The following is a 17,691-nucleotide window of genomic DNA, read 5'->3' on the forward strand; positions in this document are numbered from 1 at the left end:
AGCTTTTTTTATGGCCGTAAAATCAAAAGTTATTTTATATTGTACGTAGTAGGTAGTTCACCCTTAAAGTCTGTGTGAAATCAAAATTTACAATGTTTATTTTGCTAGCGCACATTGTTATTCTGTAGGTAAACAACTAATAAATGTGAGTAAATCCATTAAAAAAGGTTGTTTTAGTAATCTTCAATCATTCTGACCATTTGTTTCGGTGTTTGGAGTGGCAGTTCTTTACTGATGATGTCAGTTTGATGGCTTTAGCCAGAATATTATCAGACTCGCCCCTTTTACCTTTAGTTTGCTATAATGGAATGATGCGCAAAAAAAGCCCCACCCCCTAGTTAATAATCCATTTTAGTTGTAAGCACATTTATTGGTAACACTTTACAATAAGGTTCATTAGTTAATGCATTTACTAATATGAACTAATCATGAACAACACATGTACAGCATTTATTAATCATAATTGAACATTTACTAATGCATTATTAACATCCAAGTCCATGCTTGTTAACATTAGTTAATGCACCGTGAGTTAACATGAACTAACAATGAACAACTGTATTTTCATTAACTAACGTTAACTAACATGAACAAATACAGTAGTAGATGTATTGTTCATTGTTTGTTCATGATAGTAAATGCAATAATTAACATTAACTAATGAACCTTATTGTAAAGTGTGACCCTTATTGTAAAGTGTGCACTATTTCAACATTACCTAATGCTTAACTAACATTTATTAACACTTTACTAACATGACTTACCACCAAACCAACAATAACTAATGTTATTAACATCTGTGGGTTCATTTTTGATTTTCCTGGATCCCAAAATCACTCAAAACCATGTATCACTTAGACTTTCAAAATCTTTATTAATGTACATTACTGTGCAATAATATATAAAAAAGAAACAAATAAGTAACATAACAATTAAACAATAAAAAAATAAAGTATAAAAAGTGTATATACATATACATATAAAACCTTTTTTTTTCTTTACAACAATCAATAATTTTTTTATTAAAAGCAACTTCCCCTCATTTTTCATGGGTTGTATTTTGTGGGCAATGCTCTCATCTGCCATAATATCATCTTGACAATTTTGTGTAAATGCTTAATAATTTCTCTCCCTGTTTATTTTGAATTTCTGTATAGTTCTGCATAAAATAAGAGCTGCAATGGCCAGTTCAGCAATAGCTGCACTCTGCATAATCGTGTTTCAGTCCACACCATACTTTCGGGACACATCTGTCACGTTGCTTCCTTTGTCAAAAATCTCCAGGACTCCTTTGTTGCACTTCACCACCTTCCATGGTTGAGTAACTAAAATAAACTTTAGATTACAAAAAAAGTACATTTGTTAACGTTACAGGAATCATAGTTCATGTTAGGTAATGCATTTACAAACATGAACAAACAATGAACATAATTTATCAACCATTTACTAATGTATTATTAAAATCTTACATTTTACTAATGTAAAATATTAAAATGTATTCCTAAAAGATGTGCTGGTTAACATTAACAAACAATGATCAACTGTATTTTCATTAATTATTGTTAATCAATAAATACTTTAATACATGTATTGTTGGTTCATGTTAGTAAACTATAAGTATGACCTAATATTAAGTTCAGCAATATTAAAAAGTGTTACCATTTGGTAAAAAAGTTTGATTAAAGCTACTTACCAGACATTTCTGTAAATTCATCGTTTGGTTTTTCTTTGGTCTTTCTCCCGCTTGAAGGCAAGAGCTCAAATTACTTTTCTCCATTTAACCGCTTGCCATCATCAAGCACAACTTCCGTTACCCGCCAGACTGTTGACGAATTATGGGTAGTGTAGTTTTTTTAATGGACTACAAAAGTTTGCCAACGAATTCCTAATCCGCAACCACAATAGCAACTTATATACAACCACATCGCTAAAGAGTTATTGACAAATGCGTCTTCTGGAATTAAATAATTAGCGGTAAAACTTTGAATTAATGATCGCGAATTTTACTTCCGGAACCCTTTCACCGGCGCTCGTGCCCGCGAGCCGCGACGACAGCCCAATAAAGAAACGGAAGTAATAGAATTCAGTGCAACAGCAGGTAAGCAATGAATTTTAATATTTTAAAACAACAAATAATACTAATTAATTGCATACAGTTAGACATATTTATGTTGCTTTCTGCATGTTGAACGTGAATACATTAACCATTTGTTGTTTGCACAATAAAGATTGATGCATACATGATGAAATCAACTTCCTCCACAAATAAAAGATGAATAATATATAACTTACATGCAAGACATATTACAGAAATAATAAAATGTCATTGTGTGCTTAAAGCACCAAATAATTGTTGATTTGTTGAACACCTTATCTGTATTTAACTTATTTATATTGTATATTTATCTTTGTGTTTATTGCGTGCATATTTTGCAGTATGGACGTGGAAGACGTGGCACAGAAGAAAATGTGTATTTGGAAGGCTGGGGGTTGCACACACACACACACACACAAAAAAGCATTTTTGCTTGTTCATCAAAGGTCCTGCAATCACCTTATGCCACTTATTAAACAACATTTGCATCCTGGAAGTACCATGAACCTTGGCAATCTTGGCAAAAACCACTTTCCCAGTTTTGCAGAGATTAATTATCTTAAAACTAAAAATGTGTTTATGTTTTTATAATTGACATAACTATGTAATGTATTAAAGGTTTTAAAAAGTCTGAGTGATACATGGTTTTGAGTATTTTTTGGGTCCAGGAAAATCAATAATGACTTTTAATGAACCCACAGATGTTAGTAACATTAGTTATTGTTGGTTTGGTGGTAAGTCATGTTAGTAAAGTGTTATTTATTGTTAGTTAAACATTAGGTAATGTTGAAATAGTGTACACTTTACAATAAGGATCATAATTCTATTAATAAATGCTTTGTTAATGATAAATCATGTTAGTAAAGTGTTAATTAACGTTACTTAAGCATTAGGTAATGTTGGAATAGTGTACACTTTACAATAAGAATCATAATTATATGAATAAATGCTTTGTTAATGATAAATCATGTTAGTAAAGTGTTAATTAACGTTACTTAAGCATTAGGTAATGTTGGAATAGTGTACACTTTACAATAAGAATCATAATTATATGAATAAATGCTTTGTTAATGATAAATCATGTTAGTAAAGTGTTAATTAACGTTACTTAAGCATTAGGTAATGTTGGAATAGTGTACACTTTACAATAAGAATCATAATTATATGAATAAATGCTTTGTTAATGATAAGTCATGTTAGTAAAGTGTTAATTAACGTTACTTAAGCATTAGGTAATGTTGAAATAGTGTACACTTTACAATAAGGATCATAATTCCATGAATAAATGCTTTGTTAATGATAAATCATGTTAGTAAAGTGTTAATTGACGTTACTTAAGCATTAGGTAATGTTGAAATAGTGTACACTTTACAATAAGGATCATAATTCCATGAATAAATGCTTTGTTAATGATAAATCATGTTAGTAAAGTGTTAATTGACGTTACTTAAGCATTAGGTAATGTCGGAGTAGTGTACACTTTACAATAAGGATCATAATTCTATGAATAAATGCTTTGTTAATGATAAATCATGTTAGTAAAGTGTTAGTGAGCATGAATAACAGTTAAAGCTGAGGTTCTGATGTAATACACTCCAAAAGAGTCCTCCTTTGTCCCTGACATTGATCAGGAACTATGCACTTATTAAAAGCTTTACCAGTTATGCTAACATGTTGTTCATGTTAACTAACGCGTTAACTAACATTGTAAGTTTTCATTAACAAGGATTCAGTATTGCTTTATAAATGTGTTGTTCATTATAAGATCAAGTGATCTAATCCATTAACAAATGCGTTAGTGTATGAGTGAGTAAACATGAACTAATTAAGCTGTTCATGTAAAGAGATGCATTAGATAATGTGTAAATAAACATTAACAAAGATTAAGTAATGCTGAACAAAGTCCTTAATTACTGTTAGATCATGTTTACTAATGCATTAGCTAACACATAAATAAATGTTTAGTTAACATTAACAAAGGTTAGGTAATGCTTAATAAATGCGTTATTCATTGTTAGTTCATGTTAACTAATGCATTAACTAATGTTAACTAATGCACCCTTATTGTAAAGTGTTACCACAATAAGGATCATAATTCTATTAATAAATGCATTGTTAATGATAAATCATGTTAGTAAAGTGTTAATTAACGTTACTTAAGCATTAGGTAATGTTGAAATAGTGTACACTTTACAATAAGGATCATAATTCTATTAATAAATGATTTGTTAATGATAAATCATGTTAGTAAAGTGTTAATTAACGTTACTTAAGCATTAGGTAATGTCGGAGTAGTGTACACTTTACAATAAGGATCATATTTCTAATAATAAATGCTTTGTTAATGATAAATCATGTTAGTAAAGTGTTAATTGACGTTACTTAAGCATTAGGTAATGTTGAAATAGTGTACACTTTACAATAAGGATCATAATTCTATGAATAAATGCTTTGTTAATGATAAATCATGTTAGTAAAGTGTTAGTGAGCATGAATAACAGTTAAAGCTGAGGTTCTGATGTAATACACTCCAAAAGAGTCCTCCTTTGTCCCTGACATTGATCAGGAACTATGCACTTATTAAAAGCTTTACCAGTTATGCTAACATGTTGTTCATGTTAACTAACGCGTTAACTAACATTGTAAGTTTTCATGAACAAGGATTCAGTATTGCTTTATAAATGTGTTGTTCATTATAAGATCAAGTGATCTAATCCATTAACAAATGCGTTAGTGTATGAGTGAGTAAACATGAACTAATTAAGCTGTTCATGTAAAGAGATGCATTAGATAATGTGTAAATAAACATTAACAAAGATTAAGTAATGCTGAACAAAGTCCTTAATTACTGTTAGATCATGTTTACTAATGCATTAGCTAACACATAAATAAATGTTTAGTTAACATTAACAAAGGTTAGGTAATGCTTAATAAATGCGTTATTCATTGTTAGTTCATGTTAACTAATGCATTAACTAATGTTAACTAATGCACCCTTATTGTAAAGTGTTACCAATAAAACAATAATCACAACTAAAAAGGTTATGTTTACATAAAACTTCACAATAATGCTATCGCATAGGCTTGTCCATAATTTTAACTGCTTGTTTATATATTGAGTTAATAGGCTTCAATGTAATTAAAGAGGCTTGTGACCATGATGTAATGCAATATGTTAAGGGAGAGAATATCATTGTGTGCATCTATAGTTTTGCAGTTTGTTATGTTACAAAACTTACAATAAAACAAAAACAATTTGATTTTGCTTGATCTTTTTACACATATTTTTAACATGACTCACATTTTAAATTAACGTAGAGTCATACCAAGATATTTAAATTCATTCACTTCTTCAATAACTTTATATTTAATCAACACCTCAAATGTATACCTTAGAGGCCTATTTTTAACAGAGAAACGCATAGAAACTGTTTTCTTGACATTTAGCGTTAAATGAGAAAGCTCAAGCTGTCTTAAAATATGTTGTAAAGCCTGTGTCAGTTGCTCACCTGCCCGGCAAAGTGTTCTAGCAGACACATAGATGACGGTGTTATCTGCATATAACTGACTGTTGTACCCCTGGGCAGCAAATTTGGAAGATCATTTATGTACATTGTAAACAACAATGGGCCAAGAACAGACCCTTGAGGTACTCCCATATTGTTAGAATTCACACCCCCATTGACCCTCACACATTGCTGTCTTCCACCCAAATAAGACCCAAACCACTGTAAGGCCTCTGCTGACATTTTGAACTTGCTTAATTTATTTAGTAAGATATCATCATACTAAAATAAAAATCTCAGCAATCTCCATTTCATGGTGACTTTAATAATAATGTTCTAAAATATATATTTTTTGTAGTGTTAAGATAATTTTAATAACTATTTATAATCATTTTACACCATAAATAATCTTTTAGATCAATGGAGAGGTTTTATGAATGTTCAATGAAGAAACTTTATTTTTAATATACTACATTTCTGATTGGCCTTTTTGACAGATTGACAGATAGATTTCTTTCAATTTTAAATAAAAGTGTCACATGGTCTTTCATAACTTTCAAACTTATATGTTGATTTGGTGCTCAAGTAACATTTCTCATTATTGCAAAGTAAAAATAAAAGGTGTGCTGCTTAATATTTTGTGGAAACTGTGACATTTCAACCATGTGGAAGTTAAAAGGAACATTAGGTATAGACATAGACCACATTTTCAATCATAAAAATCTTAACTGCTACTTTTGATCAATTTACATAGACAGCCCAAAAGTGAAGTTCCTATCATGACTTACTCAACCCTATGTTTATTCAAAACCTGTATGACCCTCTTACTCCTGTGGTGCACACAGAAATATGTTTTGCAATGTTGCTTTGTTTGTCCATTATTTTTTAAGTTCCATTGAAATCAGTATTATGACATAACGATTTTAGCTTCTTGTCAGATATTTTGTCCAATCAAATGCTCCCTAAAATTGGAAAACATCTCACTTCTGGGGACCTTTAAATATGAGTTTCAGAGTTGTCTCTTCTCTGTTTGCATGGTGCAAAAAAATGTCTTGACCCATCAGTGTTGCAAGATCTCACTAGAAAAGCAAATCAAATAAGAATAATCCCATATAAAAATTAAACCAAACACTTTATCATTAATAAACAGTAAACCACACACCAAAATTTATACAACTGCCTACTTTATTAAATCTATAAACTAAATAATTTAAGCCCAAAGATGTTTAATAAGTGCTGCTTATAGTCAGAGAACATGGCAACACTTCTTTGAAGTAATTTTAAAACATGAAAACAACAAAATCATTGACCATAACAAATAATTTGTTTCTTAATAGTCCATAAAATAGTTTATACCAAGTTTTCAAGGGAAGCCCAGAAAGATTTCACTCACTACTAAAACTATATGTGAACAACAGAATTAATAGGATCTTACTGAGGGTCAAGTTCAAAGATTGAATTTGAAAAACATCAGAATCGAGTACGAAGTGAACAAAGCCTATATGCTAATCAAATAAAAAAGTACCATGGAATGCTTTGATATATCTTGGAATACCATGATGCCTATATATCAAAGTACCAAGGTATTACCCTCTGACACCTAGTATCAGCCTGGTACTTTGAGCGAGAGACAGAACAGAGACGAAGAAGAAGAAAGAAAAACAGAGAAAACGAGAAGGGGGTGGAGAAGCTTCCAAAGCAGTCACCGCTCATCAGTTCCTCGGGCGCTGTATTGATCGGCTCAGCAGGCTGGATATTAGAGAGGTAATTCACTTTTTAGATAGAAAGCGTAGGGGAGCAAGGGCTGCCCCATTTGTTACCCAGGCTGAGGAAATCATTGATACTGCCACACTGTCAGGGGGAGCCCTGCGGAGGACAGGGGCTTGATGAGGTGGGACCCACAGACTTCTTCATCTCTTCAACTCACACGCAAAACAACAGATCAAGCTGGACACTTTACAGAGGGACAACAGAGAGGGAAACTTTCAGTATGAAATATTTGGACATATAAAAAATGTCTGTGGCCAAATTTAAACAGCTCAAAATCAAAAATAGATGTTTACTTAAAAAAATTATAGATAAAAAAACACCACACAAATAAAAATGTTTAATTTTAATTAAACTGAATTTAATTAAATTTAAGGTGGTTTATTCTACTGTGACGACTCCTGATAAATAATATTTAATACTGTACAGCAGCTGGAAGGTCATTTGCTGCGTAAAACATATGCTGGATAAGTTGATGGTTCATTCCGCTGTGGCGACCCCTGATTATTAAAGGGACTAAGCCGAAAAAGAAAATAAATTACATTTCTACCATTTGGATTTCTCTTCACCCCACACTGATTGCTTTTGTCTGAAACAGTTGAAATGAGCCAAAATACAGTTATGTGACAGCATCGACATCACTCATGTGGCCAGATATATATATAATATAGAATTATATATTGATCAGTATGTTAAACATATTTCGATTGTAGTTTCGATAATGTCGAGAGGAGCACGTGCTTATAATTAACCCAGCTGAACGTTTCGGAAGCGAGAAATCAGTTAAACAGACCATCTGCAGCGTGAGGATAGAGAATGAGCCTCCTCCATACAGCCTCTTTACTTTCTCTTGACTTTACTTTTACTCTTTACTCCTTTACTTAGATAAGGAAACAGTGTTATACGCACTCTACTGAAGTCATCCAGCCTACATATTTAATTTCATTTGTTAAGCGCAAAAACTTGTTTCAAAACTATTTCTAAATTCAGTTCTAATTTCCAGTAAATGAATAAATGAACAATAATAGCAAAGTGTGAAAAAAACTGTTATATCCAAACACACGTAATATTCTTATGCCCCATATGGTGATGCATACAGTACGTCTTCATAACACGACAGGTGGGCAAATCTAAACTTGTTTTTATTAAAACAAATATAAATACACATATAAATAATAATAATAATAATAATAGTAATAATAATAATAGTAATAATAATAATAATAATAATAACAATAAACAAAAGCAAATTGTCATGAATAAACTGAAAAAAGCCCCCTGAGATGAAAAAGGCATGGAGGCAGTGGTTTTTATATTTATGTAGAAAATAATAATTTTTGTAACATTTTAATCCTTACATTTTTTCTTTTGTAAAGCTTTTTGTGTATTGTCGTACATCTTTTGTGTGTTAAGCAATGTGTAAGCGTTAGGAGACATAGACGCACAACTAACGCACTCAGTGCCGGACTTTCAATTGGTCAACAACGCGGTCTATTTCAGTTTCTTAAAATAGCAAGGCACCAACAATGTGCCCACACCTCTTTTCTAGACAGGCACACCCATGAGTTCACAAAGTGGCACAAATTTATTTGGTATTTAAACAATGAGACGCAAAACTATTTACTATAAAAATTAGGGTTGCGCTGGTCTCAAAATAACAACAAATCACACAAAACATGTCTTGCGCCTTATTGCGCCAGGTGTATGATTGGGCCCAATGACTTTTGAATTCATTTACAAACAAAACATGCTTTATTAATATAAAAACTCTTGGTCCAAAATGTTTTTGATTAAGTAAAAAAAAAAAAAGACTCAGAAGAATTCATTTCTTATTCAGATTTCACAACAGGTATTCATTTAAGAGTCAGAAAACAAGACAAAGATTTGTTCTTGAATCAAACTTCATTGGTGACATTGTCTTTTAAACTCATGCACACATACAAAAGGAGGATTAATTTAGGAATCTGAACAAACTGTTGGCACTTTTGTTTCATTAAAAATAATCATTGTTCTTAGAATCGGATTAAATAATTATGAAATCCATAAAAAAGAAAAAAAGAAGAAGAAGAGACTTTTATTATTATTATTATTATTTATTTTTATTTTTTACAAAGTTCTTTCTTATTCATCATCAAAAGACTGCATTCCATTACCAAATTTATTGTCCTCTGGACCGGTTGTTTACCTCAAGTCAGCCATCAATCACCAAACACGTTTTAAAATGCCGTCTCATCACAAACAACCTCAGGGGAAACATACTTGGTAAATATTAAAATCGGCAGAAAGAATTACAGTTTCATTTCCTAACACCTTACAGATGTAAATGATATTGACACGTTTTTCAATATCCTCTCTTGCGTGTGAAATACAATAACGTCTGGCCCAAGAAAATTAACAATAGATCAGACATTCATTTCAATACTTACGATATCAATGTTTGGAAGAAGAATTGATGTTTTGATGTCTAAATCTGATACATCATATTCACTGATATTTCCTGTTACTATGTGACAGGTGCTGTTGCATGAATACCAATTCATATGTTTGATTCTTGACTGAAAAGTTGCATAGCTTTTACAGCTCTCTAAAACAAATGAAGAGACCACTAGAAGCAAAATAATCTGTTTTTATGGGTTTACTGCATCTACTAGGTATCGGTTTAAGTTAAATACTGGGTCACGCTTTATTTTAATGTACAATTCATGTATTAACAAACCATCTAAAAACTTTAGAACTTTATAAATGCTAATAAACAGTTAATACCTTAAAATAGGCAGGTAAAAAGCCTGTTGTAAATGGTGTGAATTGCGGCTTAAACTAAAGTGTTACCAAATATTATTTTTTGTGTTATTCTATAAAGCACTGATAACAGTTCTTACAAAAAATACAATAAAATACTTTAATATTGTGGACGCTGGACAACAGAGTTGAGGATCCACGTACAGTATTTATTAAACAGAAAATGCCCAGGCAGGCAATGGTCGATGACTAGAGCAAACAGGTATACAGGTAATCCAAAATATGTGGTCAAAACAGGCGAATGGTGAGGACAGACGGCAAAAACAACGGAAACAATAAAACAAGAAAAAAAGTTAAAAAACACGGCTAGACACGAAAACACTTTGTGGTGTTAGAATAACAAGACTCAGCAATGTGTGTGTGCAAGTGCGGTGTATAAATAGTCTGTGTAATGAGTCCTTGAACAGCTTCCAGCTATGTGTGCGTTATCAAGGGAGACCCTGAACAGGTGCGTGTGAGTTGCATGACAGGAAATGTAGTTCATAGTGACAGAATTGTAGTCTGGGAGAAGGTGCTTGTTTACCAGCGATCCGCAAGCCTGGATTGATGGTGAACGTGACAAATACATTGTCTTTTAAAGTCATTTTTTTTACTAAAAGCTTTAGGTTGTGCCAAATATTGATCTATTAACTAACCTGAGGTTAAATAATTAATACTGTGCTTTCTAAAAAATAATATAAACACTTTTTTATTACTTTAAATTTGATAGAAATATCATTTACTTATAGACATTCAGAGAATTTTCAAGTGATCTATATTTTTATTTTCCACAGCAACATACAGCAGGAAAAATAAGTTTTGAGCATGTCATGTTTTTTTTTCCTGGGAATAATAGTTCTAAATGAGCTGTTGACATGTAATTGAACAAGATTTTAGTAAAAACCCAAACAATAAAAACATAAAAATAAAGCAAAACAAAAATAAATCTGAAAATGCGTTATGTGTAATAACAATGAAATGACACAAGGAGAAAGTCCTGAAGTACTGAAACGATGTTAATACTTTATGTAAAAGGCTTTTTTGGTATGTGGAGAATCATGTGGAGAATGAAGTCACATGAATTGCTCAGGTTTGAGTTTTTCATAGACTTCAACAGAGTGTAAAATACTGATGGTTCTGTGGGTCTCGTCTATCAAATCTGATCTCATTTAGAATTATATATTAGATTAGTCAGGTGATTGGCTGGGCCATTCTACAGCTTGGTTTTCTTTCACTGAAAGCATTTGAGAGTTTCCTTGGCTGTGTTTTGTATCATTGTCTTGCTGAAATGTCCACCATCTTTATCATCCTGCTAATGTAGATGTTAGACTGAGGCAGCTAATATTAATTTACTCTGATGAAGGGCAGAGGGTTGCTGAAAAACTACTGATAGATTTCAGCTTCTGTCTGGGCATTCACTGCCTTTCTACACTTTACTTTCTTCATGTGTTCATACTTTTTCCCTGCTTCAATTTATTTTATTATGCAATAACGTCATTTGTAAACTAATTAGATTAGTTTTTTTTGAATACAGTATATGGATTTCTTCCAGGGAAAAATTCAAGTCAACGGCACCTTTAGAGATATGTTTTTTTGAGAAAATAAAAGTGTTAATAATAAAATACTGCATTACATTAGAACTACATATTTCAAAGCAAGAAAACTCGGTAGGGTGGTTCCTGTGCCATGATGTAATTTTCTCTCCAGTAACATAAATGAGAGTCAAAATGAGTTCAATTGAGAGGGAATCACATGTTATTTGGTGAACAATGCAGACGGGCCAGAGGCACCTTCTATGTGACACAAGCCCTCTTTTTTCGGTCATTATTGAGAGCAGACTATGGATGATCAAAACAAAAGAAGAGGGTTGAAGATGAAAGCAACAGCCAAATCAAAAGCCACTGAGCCTCGCAAGAAAAAAAATAGGCCAAGTTACAGCAAAACTCTTATCTGCATGTCATTTACACAGCGAATTGGATGAGAATCATGGGAAATGATAGAAAAGGGGACGTGAAAGGGAAGATGAGAGTGAAAGGGCTTCCAACCTCTGAAGTCTGCAACTGCTTTCTGGAGGGCGGACAGAAAAAAGTGCAGGGGACGAGAGTTATAAATGAGACAAGGGCAAAAGAGAATATGGGCTGTTTCATGGATGATACATGGCACTTCAGGGTGACTAATTGGTGTTGAGTTTTCACTGTGCACCATCTTGCTTGGTTGCCCTCCAATAGAGATGCACAGGTCGACTGGCCGGATATCAAAAAACAATGAGATCGGCAACTGGACGCTTTTTCTGTTTTGTTTTGAATTACTTTGGCTGATCTCTGTTCCAGACTTGTAATTGCAATTATTTTATCTTACAAAGTGTGTAAACAGAAATTAACAGCACTCAATTTTTTTTTTTTATACTTGTTCAAATTACTTATTTAAAATGAGCTGAAACCACAGAATTCACACAGGTGAAAAAGTTTTTTTGGGGACAACTTAATTATTTTAGGGTGCTTTCACACTTGGTTCGACTGCCTGGTCTGAACCCATGTTTGATTGCCCTCCCTTGCCACTTTCTTGGCTGGTTTGTTTTCACTATTGTTGCATCCAAAATGACACACAATACACTATGCACTTATCCACTATGTACTTATGCACTTACACACTCAACAGCATTGTATATGAATGTAGTGTCATCTAAAATCAGGGGTCTCAAACTCAAATTGTCAGGGGGCCATATCAGTGACTGACAATTTATATAAGGGTCGCTTTAACATTCAAGCACACCAAAAAAGTAGAAACCTGATGTAATTGATGCACTCAGAAATTCCCCATATATATGCAGTCAAAGCTCCTTCTTTTTGTTTCTTATTGAAGTGGTATATATTGAAGGGGTAGTTTAAATTGCTTTGAAAATACTACCATTTAATAATAGGCATAATAATAATAATTATTATCCTGCCCCAAGATTGGGTAACTTTAGTGACTTCATTGGCAATTGTTCTTCTAAATATATTTCTTTTTTTTTGTGAGTATACAATAAAGAGGGGTAAAGTATATTTATACACATGGTGGGATATCCCTTTTACTTTAACATGTTCAATTCAGGCAGCAGTCAAATTTCACTATTGCACACTTTTTATAAAAATGTTAACATGCATATAAGCAAAATCTATTTAATGAGACCATTTGAATTGAATATTAGCAAAATGATCATATTTTTACCACCATCATAACTTGTGAGAGGTGTTTGTACAACACAATACAGGTGGCATGAATAATAAAAATAATCAAATGACACTTGAATATTTTCAAAAGTAGAGCTTTAGTAAAAATAAAGCACTTACAGATATACATTTCAACGTTTAAATCATGTCCAGAAATAATCTGCATGTGCTTTAGTCTCAACCGCAATACTGAAAGAAACCAAAAGTAACCCGAACATACAGTGCAGTAATTTAAATGTCCAGTAGGTGGGAGGTCAATACCACAAGTGCCTATATGCGACTGTGCAACATTGATTAAAAAACATATGTTTTGGGGGGCGAATCTCGTTTGAGGTCAGTTGCGGGCCGGAGGGAGGAGGGAAGCAGCAAATGGCCCCGTGCCAGCAGTTTGAGACCCCTGTCTTAAATGGAATGCTAATGTTTTTTTACAGACATAAGCACAAATGAACAGTGTGAAAACTAACGTTTGTTGTACAGTTGGCGGTTCACTTCAGTTATTTGGTACGGTTGCATTCATATCAGAAGTAAACCGGACCAGAGTTCATGCAAACCGTACCACAAACCACCTCTTTCGGTTAGACGGTTCGCAGGTGTGCACCGTGCTCAGAAGACATTGTTTACACTAGCTAAGTGTACTGAGCTCTGACATCAAACAAATCCGGTTGCGGACCAAAAGTGCTAGTGTGAAAGCACCTTTATTTTCACTAAAATTTGTAAAAACAAATAAGTTAACAAAATTCCTTTATGTTGTCCCAACACAAATGGATTGTGTGTAAATGCTGATTTATACTTCTGCGTCAAGTGCATGCGTATGGTCTGGTGCAGCTTTCACATGATCGCACAGCCCGCTGTGTGGCTAATGCACGTCTCTCAAAAAATGTAACTACACATCGCAACGATACGTAGCGCAAGCTCTGTGATTGGTCGGCTTGGTACCAGTGATGAGCGTGAGTGGTGCTGTGAGCCAGATGGAGCGAGCGTTCACAAGTGTTGAGTCCCGTGAAGATGCTTCATATGGAAACTTTTGTTTTGTGTTTACCTTTATGATTATAATCGCTGCACGTACGCCGGTTCCCGCCTCTGAATGAGAAAGCTTTAGGTACTTGTAGCATTCAGAAAAAAACAAAACACTCGCGGAAACTCGACACAGAGGAACAAAAAAATCTCACTGCCAGCTAGTGTTTCAAAAGCGTTTTTGCAAAGCAACACAAACAGTGCACAGAATTATAAATGCATGACTACGCGCAAGGCAGGCACTGTGGGTCACGCCGATCACTCGACACAGAAGTATAAATCTCCCTTAACCCAGCATTTTTCATTGAGAGGTCAGAGATGGAGTACAGATATGCCAGTAGACATCCAGTCATAACATTAACTTTAATCTAACAAATTCACAAATATCTTCTTCACAATAAAATAAAACAGCTTTTAAACAGTTTTCATTATAGCTGATTTCCAAGCAAATGTTTGGAGTTTCATAAATAAAAAGATAAAACAACAACAACAAATTAGTTGACTTCATCTATGGAAATCTCTACCTAAAACATATGTAAAGCATATGTGATGTGCTGTATGAATTCATTTAATATACCTGTGTGCATATTTTGAATTGGCCAGATTTGTGGAATATTTGCTTGTTGAAACACACCAACAGGAACATAAATCATCACCTGTGGCTGACAGATCAGATCACTGTTCCAGATGCTACAAAACCCTGGAAGAAAATCCATAGTCTACAGAAAAGTTGAATTGTATTTTCTCTTTAGCTTATCTCTGAACGATGTAAACGTCTGTCTCTGAACAGCGGAACGATGGCTCTGGTTAGCACTGTTGCCTCACAGAAAAAAAGTCCCTGGTTCTAGTCTCAGCTGGGTCAGAGGGCATTTCTGAGTGGAGTTTGCATGTTCTCCCCATGTTGCCGTGGGCTTCCTCCAGTTTCCCCCACAGTCCAAAGACATGCGCTATAGGTGAATTGGATGAACGGAATTGGCTGTAGTGTATGAGTGTGAATGAGTGTGGATGGATGTTTCCTAGTACTGGGTTGCAGCTGGAAGGGAATTCGCTGCATAAAACATATGCTGGAATAGTTGTTGGTTCATTCCGCTGTGGCGACCCCTGATAAATAAGGAACTAAGCCCTTAGAAAACTGAATAAATGAATAATTATCCCTGTAAAATGCATAATAAATACTAGCGCAGCTGCTTTGTTAGCTGATTTATTTACAAACTTTACTAGTTTTTGTGTTCCAGGATATTGCGAATACTCCTGCTGTTATATAAGGAAAAGAGCGAATTACCATTTTTATCCAGCCTGTCTACTATTTTTGTTTTGTACGTGCATCCTTTTATGTAGCAATAAATCATTATGCTTTTTTTTTCATATTTTGTCTAATTTAATTTAACCTAATTTAAAAACTTTTGGACTGGCGATAGGAATAAGCCAAAGAAAAATAAAGATCAAAGCATCATTAGCCTCAGCGATTGAGCAGATGTCATTAGACAGGTTACATGGGGGCCAAAAGTGAAGACTCACAGACGCAGCAGCCTGTGCTGAGAGCAAATTAAATTCCACACTTCTTTAAACTGGTGCGGCACTTTTCCCTAACAACCCATATGGATAGATGCGTCGGAGACATTAGCATGCTTCACTAAAGACAAGCACCGTATGCAGTCGTTGTGATTGCACTCAGGCTTTGCTGTGGATTTAAATAGTGGCAAAGCAGATGTTAGTAACTGAAGAGAAAAGCATTACAGTCAAATAGTCTGTGTGCGGAACCAATAGCGGATAGCCTTCTCAGAGAAAACAAAACAAAACAGCAGTGTAAATAAATGTCAGTGTTTCTTTTTGTCAAGACTCAATCTGGTAATCTGACCATTAAAGGGGGAAAGGAATCAAATGGACCATTAAAACGAGTGGAAAGATCTGCAGAGATAAATGGGAATGGTTTCAGACAGGAGGAAGAGTAAATCGAGCAGACAACAGATGAAGGAAAGGTAGAGAAGAAAAGAGACGAAAGTGTTTTGGTGTTGAGAGAGGTTAAATACACATTCAGCTGTTCATTCAGCTGACTCACATAAAGTAGAGTAGGTTGTAACACCGGCTCAATTGTAACAGCGTCAGTTTAAGTATTTCTAAATTATGGATGGGGATGAAAATGATGGCAAACAGAAACAGAAACTTCTGTGTCTGTCTGTCTGTCTGTCTGTCTTTCAATCTCTGTTATTTAACAGTTTTCGGCCACCCAATTTGGTTGTGATTTGCATTATGGTACCTTGATCTCTGCGCTATCGACTTTTAATGCTGAAAATTCAACTCTACAGTTTAACAAAGTGACTTTTATTGACATTTTAGTCACTTGAAATAATATTGTAGATGTTCATCTATTAGCCCAATGATGAAACTAACAGCATGGTCGAAGGTTAACGGCATGTAAGCATTTTCTAGTGCTTCTGAAACAAACTGTGTTCCTGTATGTGTTAGAATTCACCCATATTTGTTTTTCAGCACCGAATTTATTCTACTCCAATTTTAAGTGACTATCAATTTTAGACTGTATTTCTAATTGACCCCATTCATCATTTATGACTTAATTTAGAGTTTTGATTTATATCTGATCCCATACTCTTCACTTATATGTTCATTAGGGACCAAACGCCCCTCAGGATTGCCCAGGGATTTGCGTACATTCTCAGGGAAAGTATCTGGTTAGAAATCATCGATAAATCTAACCAGAAATCGAATAGTCTTCGCACTTATGTGCCAACTGCTCCATCATGTATTTCATTTAGATATTATGTACATAGATCAAGGTAGCACCAGCCTCAACATAATCTACTGGATTTAAAAGATTTTCAGGAGAATTTAGAATGAATCAAATCTTAACACTTCATTTTCCAGATAAAAGTGTATCATGCCAATTACAGAATCAAAGAATAAAAATCCAGTTCAGAAATGTACAACATCAATTACTCCAAGATAAATCCAAGAGTTATAAATGTATAAAGTACATAGAAGTATATTAGTCTCTGATGCAAAAGCTTAGAGGCTCAAACACTGCAATGGGGCAACTTGCCTACAAGATTCCAATGACCTCTTTTCCACCTTTCCCTTAAATACTCAACTCAGAACAAACAGCCATAAACTCAAGACAACAAAAGCTTCAAAAAGACCGTTGCCTGGTAGTGAGTTTGAGGTGTCAACCATTTGCTCGGGGGTGGAGTCTCTTGCAAGTATCTTATCAAAGCCAAAAACCAGATCAACATATACAAGTGAAACTTTGAAATATTAGAGTTAAATTGAGACCATTTTACCAATCACACAGAGATATTTAAAA

At 33.8% G+C, this 17,691-nt stretch overlaps 1 protein-coding gene and 1 long non-coding RNA gene across 3 annotated transcripts in view; one reads left to right on the plus strand and one right to left on the minus strand.

Moving 5' to 3' along the window:
- nkain2 (sodium/potassium transporting ATPase interacting 2) overlaps positions 1-17,691 on the minus strand; it is a 316,059-nt gene that overhangs the window by 114,176 nt on the left and 184,192 nt on the right. The window lies entirely within an intron of this gene.
- On the plus strand, positions 2,059-2,727 carry LOC141379419 (uncharacterized). The gene is made up of 2 exons (XR_012396021.1): positions 2,059-2,098; positions 2,437-2,727. It is a non-coding gene; the product is annotated as an uncharacterized lncRNA (long non-coding RNA).

This window comes from Danio rerio, chromosome 20 (genome assembly GCF_049306965.1).
Source record: "Danio rerio strain Tuebingen ecotype United States chromosome 20, GRCz12tu, whole genome shotgun sequence".
Taxonomy (NCBI): domain Eukaryota; kingdom Metazoa; phylum Chordata; class Actinopteri; order Cypriniformes; family Danionidae; genus Danio; species Danio rerio.